This window comes from Rattus rattus, chromosome 5 (genome assembly GCF_011064425.1).
Source record: "Rattus rattus isolate New Zealand chromosome 5, Rrattus_CSIRO_v1, whole genome shotgun sequence".
NCBI classification, from domain to species: domain Eukaryota; kingdom Metazoa; phylum Chordata; class Mammalia; order Rodentia; family Muridae; genus Rattus; species Rattus rattus.
In genome coordinates this window covers 24,451,442-24,464,597 of record NC_046158.1, presented here as the reverse complement: position 1 = coordinate 24,464,597, position 13,156 = coordinate 24,451,442, and the positions used below count along the sequence as shown (strand labels likewise).

Below are 13,156 nucleotides of genomic sequence, written 5' to 3'. Positions count from 1 at the left end.
ACCCCTCTGTTTCTGCTTAAGGCATAGTGTCTGCTAGCTGGTGCCACACTTTCCTGCTATGACAGAATCTCATCCCTTAGGAACCCTAACCTAACTTAACTTTCTTTTCATAAATCACCTTGGTAGAAGTATTTTATCACAGGAATGGGGAGGTATTGATAAATTGTTTCTTGGAGTTTCTTGTTTTTTAAAATAAGTTCATGGCATGAAAGATATTACCAGTTAGTAGATGCCTCAGTTTATAGTGCAAACAAGGAAATAAAAAACTAGCGCTGTAGCTGTGATAGATATTATTTGTGTCACTTATCATGGCTTTAAAGATAATGACTAAGATTTTAAAAATGTATTTGTTGAAATATGGTGACCAAAAACATTGACAATGTGAGAGACCAAGAAGACTGAGGGAGGAATATAGCATAAGATTTAAGCATTCAACTCAACCAGATAAAGTAGGACCCCAGGGAAATGGAACATAGGACAGTCATGTTTTGATAGAAGGAATGAAGAGAAAGATAAACTACAATATCTTCACAAGGTTGACTAAGCACAGCCTTATTTAGACTATGCAATCTCCTTTGAACAACTCATTTCAGCAATGTTTATTTAAAGAAGTCACGATTTGAAGTTGGCATAATAAATTCTATAGCTGTTGACCCTTCAGAAAAATAACTTACTGTAAGAAAAGTGAGTAAAGGTGGTAAAAAAAAATCTATAAGGAAAATCTTTTAAAGGTAAACACAGGTCGAACTACAGCTGTGTCGAAGATACAGAGGAGACGCAGGAAAGTATAAATAATTGCACAGAACTAGTACTGAACTACAATGAAAAGAGAAATGTATTCTTAAGTGTCTAGGTACAGTTGTATTGCCAGGGAAGATCTGTCTAGTGCTCAATGGAAATAACTTTCCTCATTTCTAGTCAGTCACAGCGGCAGAAAAGAAAGCAAATAGAAAGAATAGATGTGGAGTCTGTTCTAAAACAAGCAATGCGAGCGCAGATGTCAGAGCTCACAGGTAGATTATGGGGAGTTGTTCCTCCTTTCTCCTTGAGCTTAGATCTTATCGGAATTTTAACTCAGAAAGTAAAACAAAAATAACTCCGAATTTTCATCACATGCATAAACAGCACATTTGCCGATATAGTGTTTAATTCTCATTAATACACTAAAGAAATGAGGGAATGAATTTCTAAACCTATTAGTAATATTTGAAGAAAATCTTCATTTAAAGATAATTTATAAGAGTTTCTGTGTAATTGTGTGTTTCAACATTTCAATACAATTAAGATGGCCTGAGATACCACTGCATATTCTATGCAGATTGATATTTCGTGTCAAAAATGTTAAGGAACTTACATAAGAATAAAGAGCTACTGGGTAGAAAAGAAAAATCAGCCCATTTTAGCTTGCCTCAAATTTCTACTAGACCACATGAAACAGGAGATGAAGGTAGAAGAAATGGCTTGCAAATCCCAATGCTACTAAAATTAATGTTCCTCAAATTTCCCATATTTAGTTAGACTGTATTTAATTTATATTAAAAATCAAGTCCCATTTGTACCATTCTTTGCTCAATATGAGCCTGGAAGACAGGTACCATAATAATCTCTCACTCAGGCTTTTGCCAATAAATCATGGATCAGGACTGTACTCACTTCTGACATAAGGGGCTAGGCTTCTTTCTATAACCAAAACCATTCAAGTAGTAAGTTTACTTAGAAATTTTAAAGATCACATGAGCTCTTTCTTTAAAATATTTGTTCTTACCTAGCCCTTATTAAAAGACTATCTCCCATTTTTCCCTTCTGGAGGTTTGTAGGGTTCATTTTATCATCAAACCTCACTGAGTACAGTTTCTGGAAGCTAAGTCTCTATGGAGAAGGATTGTGTTTATCATCTCGACTTATCACAAAATTTATGACGTGCAATCCATGTGTTCATAAATACTACATTTATTCACACATTTATTTCTTTTGATGAAAAAATGATGTCAGTTACTTATAGGAATATCAACATCTTCAATAGACATGAGGGAACAAAATAGAAACATACAGTAGAACATTAATTTATATAATCGCCAGTGTTCCTTGACCATTCATCTTCTAAAGGCATTGTTAGTTCCAAAGACAGTAACTAACACAGCAATATGACAAATATTCTTTAGGAGCATACATCATATCTAAAATAAATAAATGAATAAATAAATAAATAAATGACAATGAAATGTACAAAGCCAGTTGGAGATTATAATAGTAAGGAAAGAAAAAAAAGGAAATTTCCTTTTCTTGAAAGAGTTAGCAAGAATTTGAAGTTTGGAGTCTTGAAAGTCTATGATGACTACTAAGTTTCTTCTTTTACCGAGAGAAATATATGTGGGAATAAATAAAAATAATGTCTGTTTTTCATTAGGACATCATTTGGGGAAAGATCGTGTTGATTTGTATTGTTAGCCATAAGTTGCTTTTCTTCTGAGTTAATGCAAAATTTGATTATAAAAAGTTAGATGATGAGATGTGATATTTAACTCAACTTCTAAGAACATGATTAGTTTAGGTATAAAATTGTCTAGGACATGCATGGCTTTCCAAGAAGAGGGGATGGACTTGAAAAATTGCTGAGATGTGAGTCATTCAGACTGTTCAAAGATCAATGACTAAAATTGTTGTATGGAGAGCCATGAACAAGAGTGAAACATATCATGAAAAGAGCAGCAGCCTCATGAGCTCAGAATGAAGATAATTTTTAGTCTGGGGAAGTGCAAACCTATGAGGTGAGTTTGATAGAAACTACAGTAGTTTATCCTACATTTCATAACTGTAGTCCAGATAAAGTTAAAGTGACCTTTGGTTGGATGGTTAATATGAGTGGAAAAGAGATACCTGGGGTGAGAGATGAGGTTTTATCCACTGGGATGGCAAAGTCTGTAGGAAGTATGGGACTTTGTGAAGTAGCAAACAGACAGAATTGTTCAGTATTAAAGCAATATGTTAGGAATATCAAGCTTGAGATATATATGAATAAATAAGAAACATAACAATTTTTGCTATATTTTCCTTCAGTTACCTGACTTATACCAACAAAGAAGTATGAGAATGCTGAGGACAGAAATCAGAAGTTCCATTTACTTATATAAATTGTTTTGGATCATATTCAACACTAGCTTGGAACTGTTGAAATAAGGCACAAAGACAATGGATACATGGGCAGATTATCAATTAATTACTTTCTTTCTTAATATTTTCTGTTGCATAATAGGAAGTATACCAGCACATACAAGAGTTGTGAAAAATAAAGGATAATGGAAAAGTGAATTTAGCTGATTTAAAGAAATTATTTTTGTTAAGAAATATAATAAAACAAAACTGAAAATCAGAATCTAGTATTAAAGTTAATATCCAAAACCAGTGTATTTTTTCATGTATATAGTTAATTTATTAAGAGACAGGGTTGCTGTAGTCAGTCCAAGCTGGCCTGAGACTCAAATAGTTCCCATGGGCTCTTACTCATAATCCTCTTCCCTCAGCTTTACTAGTGTTGGGATGGTGCTATCATTTCTGGCTTCATTGTATCTTAAACACTTAAAATGCTACTTTTTTAAAAGATAGCATGTGTAGTTTTCAAATAGAATTCATTTCTATAATTTCCACCCTCAAAATATACAAAGAAAAAATTGAATCTAATAGTTATCACCTCATTTATTTCAGCGGCAGTTTTTCTCTTCTAAAAAGCTTGTGGGACAAATATTGTCTAGCTCACAAAAAGAGTCTAACTGTAGAGTAAAAATGAGAGACAAAAACTACAATGTGGATAATTACCTACTATTTGTATATAGTCTGTGGCATGCATTCCCATCTGTCATGCAAGTGTATTACCTGAATAGTTTACAAACTGAAGTTTAATTTACGTTTTTTCTTCCCTTGTAGTGGGAAAAAATGCTGGTGGAAATTTAATTTGTAATACAATTTAATTCTGGATTTTACTTTCAATTGTACCCAGGGTTTACTTTGGTGTTTTCAAAATGTATTTTGAAGACCATTTATTCAGTTAAATTTGAGAATGGAAACATGCTGGGACTTTTATCCCACTTGGTAAGCAGCCATCCTGTAGTTTTATCCAAGTTTCCCCATGAAAATGCCAATCGGGAATAGAACTGACAAACATATTCAATCAAAGATGGGATTTTTTTGCTCTTAAGTTGCAAATGGCCTCATTAAAATCAAAACACTTCCTTGGGGACTGCATAAAGCAGAGTATTGGTACCTAAATGGTATTTATGACCAAGCTAAATGTAAAGTGAATTAAAATTTAAAGGATTATAGTCAGGTAGGCCACAGACATCTGTAGAGCAATGTCCATTAAGAAGATGGAAGCAATGGCTGTCCCAGATGACAGGCCACGTCAGGTTAGTGGTCAGCTGTACCTTTGCAGAGAGTGCCACAGCAAATGAGAAACACATTGCCCAGGGGGGAAAGGACTTAGAAATATTTATTTTATCCTATGGAATTAAAACATGAAACCAACATTTTGAGATCTCTATCCATCATTGTCATCAAAATCAAGTCAAAAGAATGAGAAAAAGAAGACGTGGATTGATAATAAATACCCTCACATGTGTGTTGATGTAAACTGTATATACTCCATCTTATGCCTATTTATAGACTCAACATAAAGTATAATCTTTTAAGTGTGTAATTATGCCCGTGATACTGTAACCAAAGAGAGGTACTCATGCTCCGCTACAAATAAAGGCCTTATTTAACAAACAATAACACAAAAATTGATGATGCCCATAGGGCGTTAATTCACCAAGGATCTTTTTCACAATGTGATTTTTGTCATCAAGTCAGTTGCTATTTTTTTTCACCTTTTTGAATCTCAAATTTTTTCGTGTATGCATCATTTTTCTGTTAGATCTGTCTTGTCAAAATACACTCTCCTCTTCCTCTTCCTCCTCTTCCTCCTCCTCATCCTCTTCCTCCTCCTCCTCCTGTTTTAATGGCCATCAAATGTTTTTAAGTGATAAATCATAAAAACAGGAAAATCTGCTCCATCAATTAGAAGACACCAAGTATTCCTTTTTAATCATTTTCTCTGTTTTTTTCCTAAGTGTCTTTATATATTCTCTCTCTCTCTCTCTCTCTCTCTCTCTCTCTCTCTCTCCTCTCTCTCTCTCTCATTCTCTCATAGGAATCATCTAGACAACTGTTTACATACAATATTTTAAACATTGGGAAAATAACTTTAGCATTGACGAGGAAATTAGAGTTGAAGCTGTTAACCACTGCCCCTGAATGTTTTCCATAATCAGAGATTAGCACTCTCCCACTCTATGGTTTGTTTGTTTGTTTCTGCATTACTCAAAATTGAAATTTTTCCTACTAAGTTTTGAATTTATTTTCTATTCTTAGGATATGCTACTTTGACCCACACTGGCAAAACCTCGTCAGCCTTACTTTTTTTAATAAATGTAAAATTATCATCAGTCATAATCTAGAGCATGGAGCATGGGCCTGACAACCTCTGAAGGCATGAAGATTCAAGTTGCATATGCCATTTCCAATAGAATTTGGAGTGAGCATGGGGAACTGAGTTCCAATGTAGTAGTCCAATGGATAGCAGACTATTTCTGAGTCAGTGAACTCTGGCATTCATAAGGGGTCTAAGGAAAAATAAAATAGGAAAGAGAACTGGATTCCAATCTAGTAGAATCTAGCTTGGTATAGTGATCTGCATCCCTACACTCTAGTGAGTAATGCAAAAGACATGTAGGTTCAAGGAGAGAAGGAGCTCTACAGAGTGAGTTTGAGGCCTGTCTGGAAGACATAGTAAGATTATGTCTCACAATGCTAAACATAAGCTGTAGAACAGAGGTGAAGGACAGGGAAGAGGGGAAGGAAGAAGAGGAAGAGTTGAGGAAATCTGTGGAAACATTACATATATTGCATGGAATTTTTAAAACCTTGAATTCTGTGATTCTCAGAAATCTATTATTTAACTTATCTGACCTCACATCTAAGCGCCTATGTTGTACGGGGTGCTTGTGTAATGTATGTGCTGTGTGCTTTCGTTGAAGCCCATGCTGGGATTGTTCTACCTCTCATTAGGGGGCACTTTCCTGCTTTGTTTTCACAATTGCACTTTGCTCTTAGTTATCAAGCAGGTTGATATGAATTCAAAGCATGCAGATGGTAGATAAATGAATGTGTGTGCTATCACAGTTACTTTGAGATTCAATAAACAACAAGCCTTGTTTAAAAAGCCAATCAGAGATGGACTCTCAGCGAATTATGAACAATGCCCCAACACAGCTAGCTTCCTACTCCATATATGTAGGACTCACATTCCCAACGAATTCAGAAGTGAAGGAATGTTCAGACACCATATTGATCACTTACTCTCCTCCACTCTAAACAAGCTACCTCCACCAGCAAGAGATTCTGAATAATCCCCCCCCCCAAAAAAAACCTAAAAATTGGCACTAAGTGTGTTTTTATGAACTGTCAAACAATCCTGAATCTATTTAGACACATAGATTTCTGCTGGGTTCAGATTGTATCATATCATGACTGTGTAATGTGGAAAAGGTTTTATAATTCTCCAACCCCACACTGATTCCTGAGGGAGTCATCTTAGACAGATTCGTTGGAAAGACACAATAACGTCAGATGATGTAGGGTTGGATCTGAGCATGCCATCTCTAGAAACTGTAATCTGAAACGGCTAAGCTGCTTGACATGTATTTATCACTTTTCATTAAGAATGCGCGATTAGGTTTAATTCTCATACCTAAATCAAATAAGTAAAGAGGAGGATATGTCCACTTCTAATATAGATAGTATACCTCAAAGGCAACAAACTAGGTTTTACTCATTTCACAATCATTTACTCAGAAATTAAAACTTTAAATCTCAGCTGAGAGTGGGTGGTGCAAACCTTTAATCTCAACATTTGGGAGCTAGATACAGGTAGATCTCTGAGTTCAAGGCCAGCCTGATCTACAGAGGGAGTTCCAGGACAGCAGCAGTTAGGGCTACACAGAGAAGCCCTGTCTAAAAAAGAAAAAAAAAAGAAAAGAGGAAGAAAACAAAAGAAAAAATAAAAAACAAATAAACAAAAGAAACTTTAAATGTTTGACTTGAAAAGAATTTCAAGCATTAACTACTATCTATGAAATTTAAATTTCCTTACTAGTGTTCAGGTTCATACTTACATTGGTCTATAAACATTGGATTCAGTGATTCCAGAACAAAAGACTTCCTATGACAGCATGTGGAGCTGGTCGTCGAGATGAAAGGTGCAGCATTACCATTTAGTTCCAAGTAAGAAACTGTGGTGGTCTGAATGAACATTGCCCCAGTAGCCTCAAAGGGAAAAATACTCTTTGAAGAAATTAGCACATGTAGACTTGTGAGAGTAGGTATAGCCTTACCATAGGAAATGTGTCATGGGGGTGGTCTTTGAGGCTTCACAAGCTAAAGCCAGGCCGCGAAGGCTCACTATCTTTCTGCTGCCTGCTGATCCAGATGTAGAACTCTCAGCTTCCCAAGACCATGTCTGCCTGCATGCCACCTTGCTTCCTGCCATGCTAATGGAATAAACTCAGCTGAAAGCCATCCCCAGTGAAATGTTTTCCTTTAAAGAGTTGCCCTGGTCATAGTGTCTCTTCACAGCAATAAGACATTAACTTGGAAACTAAGCCAGGCAATGGTGAGGTTTAATCTGTTGTTAGGTATTGAATGGCAAATTCTTGCCCTGCTTGTCCTCAGGGATGAGAGAATCCTCGTATACACAGATAATGCTATGTGAATTTGCTCCTAATTGAAAACTGCTGGCATATAAAAAGTTAATGGTTGAATAAGTTGCCTGCATCTGGGCCAAAGAGAGGTAGGTAGGGTATTGGTTTCTGAGCTTGCAGTCGGAGAAGGACCATGAGGAGGCAGGGAGAAAGAAGGTAGAGAGAAGAGAAGACACCATGGAAACGTGACCATGAGGGCTGGCCAACTGGACTTAAGAGCGGTTCAGATGTATTGTGACAGGTTCTGTAATGCAGTTATTGATGGGGAAGTAGACATAATAGCATAGAGTGTAGAGATTCTGTCCTGCTGTGGTGCTTTAAAGGTTTATTATAATGTAAAAGTTGTGTCTCTTTTATCTTGGAACTGAATGATCAATGACAGGGTAGAAACCCCTCATTGAGATTAAATATCTACTAGTACAGGACAATGGTAGCACATTCCTTTAATCCCAGCATTCAGGAGGCAGAGGCAGAGGCAGGTGATCTCTGTGAGTTTGAGAATAGCATGGTCTATGAAGTGAGTTCCAGGACAGCCTGGCCTGTCTCTCAGAAAAACAGAGAGAAGACAGAGAAACCTTGTCTCTCAAACAAACAAAAGACAAAAAATAAAACTGCTGGCATACAAAAAGTTAGAAAATATAAGGTTTCTATATATAATAAAGGCAGTAAATGCTTTTTCAAGGGGCATAAAGGAAGTCATGAAATGTCCGCCATCTTTTTCTTCAATACTTACCACACAGTCTTATACATTATGGGACAATTTGAGTGTAGGAAGGACCAAGGTCCATTTTTAGATAAAGATGGCCACTCAAAGTGGACCTCATAATTTTGAAGCAGTATAGTCACAACACTAACACACCTGTTTACAACAGCTGTGCATGGTAATATTGTTACCTTTCAGCTTTGGGGAAACGCCTGTGAAAGACCGCCTCAGAGAAAGCTACTCTAACTGGGTAGCAGCATTGTCTGGGTGGCATCTTGGGCTAATGGAAGGGCAAAGGAAGTTGAAGCCAAGCATCCATTCCACTCAGCTTCTTCATTGTAAAAGCAATGTGATTGGCTGCCTAAGACTTCTGCAGGACTTTCCTGTCACGAAAGACTGAACCCTAGAACCATGAGGCAAACTAAATGTTTCCCCGCTTAAATTACTTATTTAGGGTATTTTACCACAACAAAGGAAAAAATTAACTAATTCAGCATCATGTCAACTATTATACAATGTAATGTAAAATAAGGTAATGTTGGACATTTTACTGCACATTAATATAAATTTATTGAAAAGTTGTCCTCTTTCTATTGTATCTCTGTGCATGAAACCGATCTGGGCAAGATAAGTAGGCAGATTCTTCATAAAGCAGTAGTGGTGCTTGATCTGCAGTAACAAGCTACGTTATTGCTCTCATGATTATTTTAGAAAGAAAACCTTCAAGTGTTAAAACGATACAAAATAAAAGTGGCAACCTGCAGCTTTCCCAGGGCCTCCTTCTCACAGCTGAGCGTCTGGATTGACTGGGGCACACCTGGAGTTAGCCCCAAGGTTTGGGGTCCATTTCCAGGCCAAAACCTAAGTTTCCAGTTCAGGGCTTCCAGATTCCATTAAGGTTCCCATGAATCAGGCAGGGCTAATTCAGTCCTGAACAATCAATCACACTCACTCCATTTTTGTGAGTAGGAGTGATTGATGGTCCTCTCCTGGTCATGGCTGACCTAGACGTAGGAAACAGACCTGAGGACGATGCCTCATGTGTGAGTGGCTTATTTAGAGTCAGTCAACTGAATGAAATGCTCATGTGTCTTCCCTCCCTCCTAACTAAGACAAACCCACATCCTTCATACATTTCCTGCTGGCTCTCACTGGCTTGGAACTAGTGTCATTCTCATCCTGTGACTTTCAAAGCCAATCTGAATGCCTATACCTCTTCACAACATCTTATAGCTCCGAAAGCCTGGAGATCTCAATATTTTTTTCACTTGATCTTTTCTGTTTAAAGTCTGTCAGCTAGTTTGTAAACTCTTGCCTCCTCTTCCATACCAAGGGAAAAGGCAGAAGGAGTTGTTCCCTTCCTTGCTGCTTTCTCATCATTTGTTATGGAAGAGAAAGACAAGAAGTGTAATTTTAACTGTCCTCTCCCTTTTTCACATTGTTCTTTCAAGCAGCAAGGGGGGCAGGGAGGGCATGCTGACTTTCTGATTCTGAATTAATATACATTGCTTGCAGTGGTGGCAGCTGTGGTGTTTTATTTTTTTTCCTTCTTGAGAATATTCACGTTGCATTTCAGAGAACAGCATGGCATCCTGTTACCGTCATCATTATCTTTCAGCTGAGAATCACCACTGCTGTTAGCTTCCACACGTAAGTATCTCCCACTCATTTATGTGATAAGAAGCTTCCTCTTGTCCTCACATTCAGGGAGTCCACGTTGGCAGCTTGTGTTGTCAAAGGGAGGCTAGTGTTCCCCACTATTTTTCAGGACCGTTGTTTTCTTCCAGATCCCTGAAGTTGCAAAAATGGTTACAGAAAGGATTAGAGAAGTTTCTAAAGTTCACAATCGAAAAGCCTCACTAAAAGCAGTTCTAGTCATCATTTCTCTTCATTGGTGAAGAGGAAACTGAGGGTTATTCTCTCTTGTCTTGGAGAAATACCATGGTTACAAAGCAATCACCCCATGCACTAACAGGAAATTTCCAACAGGATGTGTTAGAGAAGAAAGCGCAACCTCAAGAATAAGTCAGGGAGAAGTAGTGGATGATTACCCTCAGGGTAGAAAGAAAGGACAGCCCTTGTTCAGCATTAACGGTAACTCATGCAAACCATAGTCAACTGCATACATAGATGTACATGATATGAAAACCAGAGAAGAGTGTTATAAAATACAAAATACATCTGTGTGAGTATATGCACTGTGTATGTGTCTGTAAGATGCATTTTGAAACCTCAATATTTTGCTTAAATAAAAACATGAGAACAGATTCTTTTCTAAATTTAGCTGAATCCCTCAGAGGAGGGAAATATTTTTAGGCAAAGTTTATAATTGTATAATCTTTGCCATGGTCCCAAATACAATAAACATATTCTATGGTGTTTTGCAAATTGTATTTCTTTGTTTTTTCTGATTTAATTCCTCCTTCACTACAAAGATTAGCAAATACTATAAATACATGTTTTGGGAAAAATTTTAGTTAAGTAATCCATGTTACATTTAATTCTATCAATACTTTAAGTAAGGATTGGCAAGTTAATCTGGTAGGCTTCATGTTTTCGGAACTCAACTGGGAAGGAAACACATGGGCTAGTGAGAGAAAGAAGTTATACTTTTGTCAAGTGGGAGAACCCTACATGTGGCCTGCGTTTTCTCATGGCAATGGAAAAAAATTCTCCATTACTCTAGCATGGTGTCTTTGACATCCCAGGAAGCACCTTACTCTGAAGAAGACAGGGGCAGCACAGTGATTTCAGGGGAAGTAGGCAGGCAGCCCACTGTGAACAGTTCTTTCTCCTCATGTCATGGCCACATACTGACACTGAAACAGTGTTGGGTGAAGAATTGTTGAATCCCAGAAGGAATCTTTTGTTGTGTGTTCTATAAACATTCTTAGATTCAGAAGCAAGTTTAGCCCTGGACAGAGAAAACGAGAACACTTAAAAATGAGGAGTGATAAATAAAATTTATAAAATAATGTCCCCACGATTGGGAGGGAAGAATATTGGGATCATTGCCTTTGGAGAAATAAAACTATTTTATTCTGTCATTCACTAAGGCTGCATGTTCCCTTATAGTACAGGGCACATCATGGCCCTAAATAAACAAAAGTGAGTATTCTATCCAGTGCCCTTGCCATATATCAGAATGTCTTTATTAATGTTATTTGGTGAGATGAGTTTTAAGCAAAGAATATGTTGTTGAGATATGATATCTTCTGTGATAGAGTCAGGCAGATGCATATCAAATGTGTAGAAACATCAGAGGGTAGATAAGAAAATATTGGTCTCGCTTCAATTGAGATAGAAAAAATGATAGACAATTATTACTTATCAGAAATGTGGTGGAAAGAAATCAGGGCCAGGTATGCAAACCTCCAGGAAACACAGTTGTAAGCAAATGGACAGTAAAATTTAAGATGCATATTATTGAAATGTTTCTGTGCTTGCTTAACTAAATGACTAATAAAATGTATAGCAGTTTTAATGGTAAAAATGTTGTTGATTAATACCTACAAATAAAGGGCAATTGAGCCCATCTTCAGGTTAATAAACATTATGACCACCAGAAAACATCAATTTGGAAAGAAACCTGATTTCTAAACTGCCTTAAGTACATATGTTAAAGTTCTTACAGCTTGCACAACACAAACACACACACACACACACACACACACGCACACGCACACGCACACGCACACGCACACGCACACGCACACGCACACGCACACATACACACACTTGACCTAAGGGGTAAATGACCCTAACACTGCTCATTACCCAGTTCAACTTGGTAGAGGTATCATGTTTATAAAATATATCCGTAATATATACTGATGACCCATTCTACAGTTGGGTTTATAGTTCTTATCTAGAATGATATATGTGTACCTATAGAAACAATAATTCATTTAAAAATCATTTTTATTGCTTTGAGTATTGTTTATTAGTATGTGCTTGCATGCCTGTGTGTGCATTCATGAAATATATTGAAAAATATATTGAAATGTCATTTATGTGCCCCCATAAAATAACACTAGTGCTCATCAAATACAATGAAAGAGTAAGCAACAGTTACAGTGGTCGCTTTCAAGGCCACAATGAACACAAAGTAACAGAGGACTTCCTGGTGGCAGGTTTATGAAGCTGGTTTTAGTAGTTCTGTCACCATAATTTGAAGGAAGCATCTTCACACAAGATAAATGGGACGTTTTATAGGTTCGTCAGGCTCAACACTATTGACTTTTTAGATTAGTAATACTTAGCAGTTGAGGTTTCTCCTAGGCGTTCTTTCTATGCTTAACAGTACCCCCAAGTTTCCTACATTGAACATAGTATTATCTACACACCCGACATAATAGTTAAAAAACTGAACTTGTCTCTAGCATTTAAATACTTTCTTTGTGAGAACAATTAACCACAGATGAAAATGACTGTTCTTGAAATCCTTTGAAATAACTCCACTTTCATATTAAATACGTTGTGTAGGGTTTATATTGTAAAACAATTTAGAAACTCACTCCACAATAATACTTGTGAAGTCCAATTAGCCCAAACTTTCAGAGAAATGTCTCAAATTCCAAGTTTATATCATGGAAATGCATGCTTTTTATTATATAAACCTAATAAACATTGCATTAACTGAAGACTCAGATAAGTTTAT

The 13,156-nt window shown here is 36.8% G+C and overlaps 1 pseudogene; it reads right to left on the bottom strand.

Annotated features, from left to right (window-relative positions):
- LOC116900161 overlaps positions 1-10,165 on the bottom strand; it is a 32,429-nt pseudogene extending 22,264 nt beyond the window's left edge.
- Positions 10,166-13,156: the final 2,991 nt, after the last annotated feature.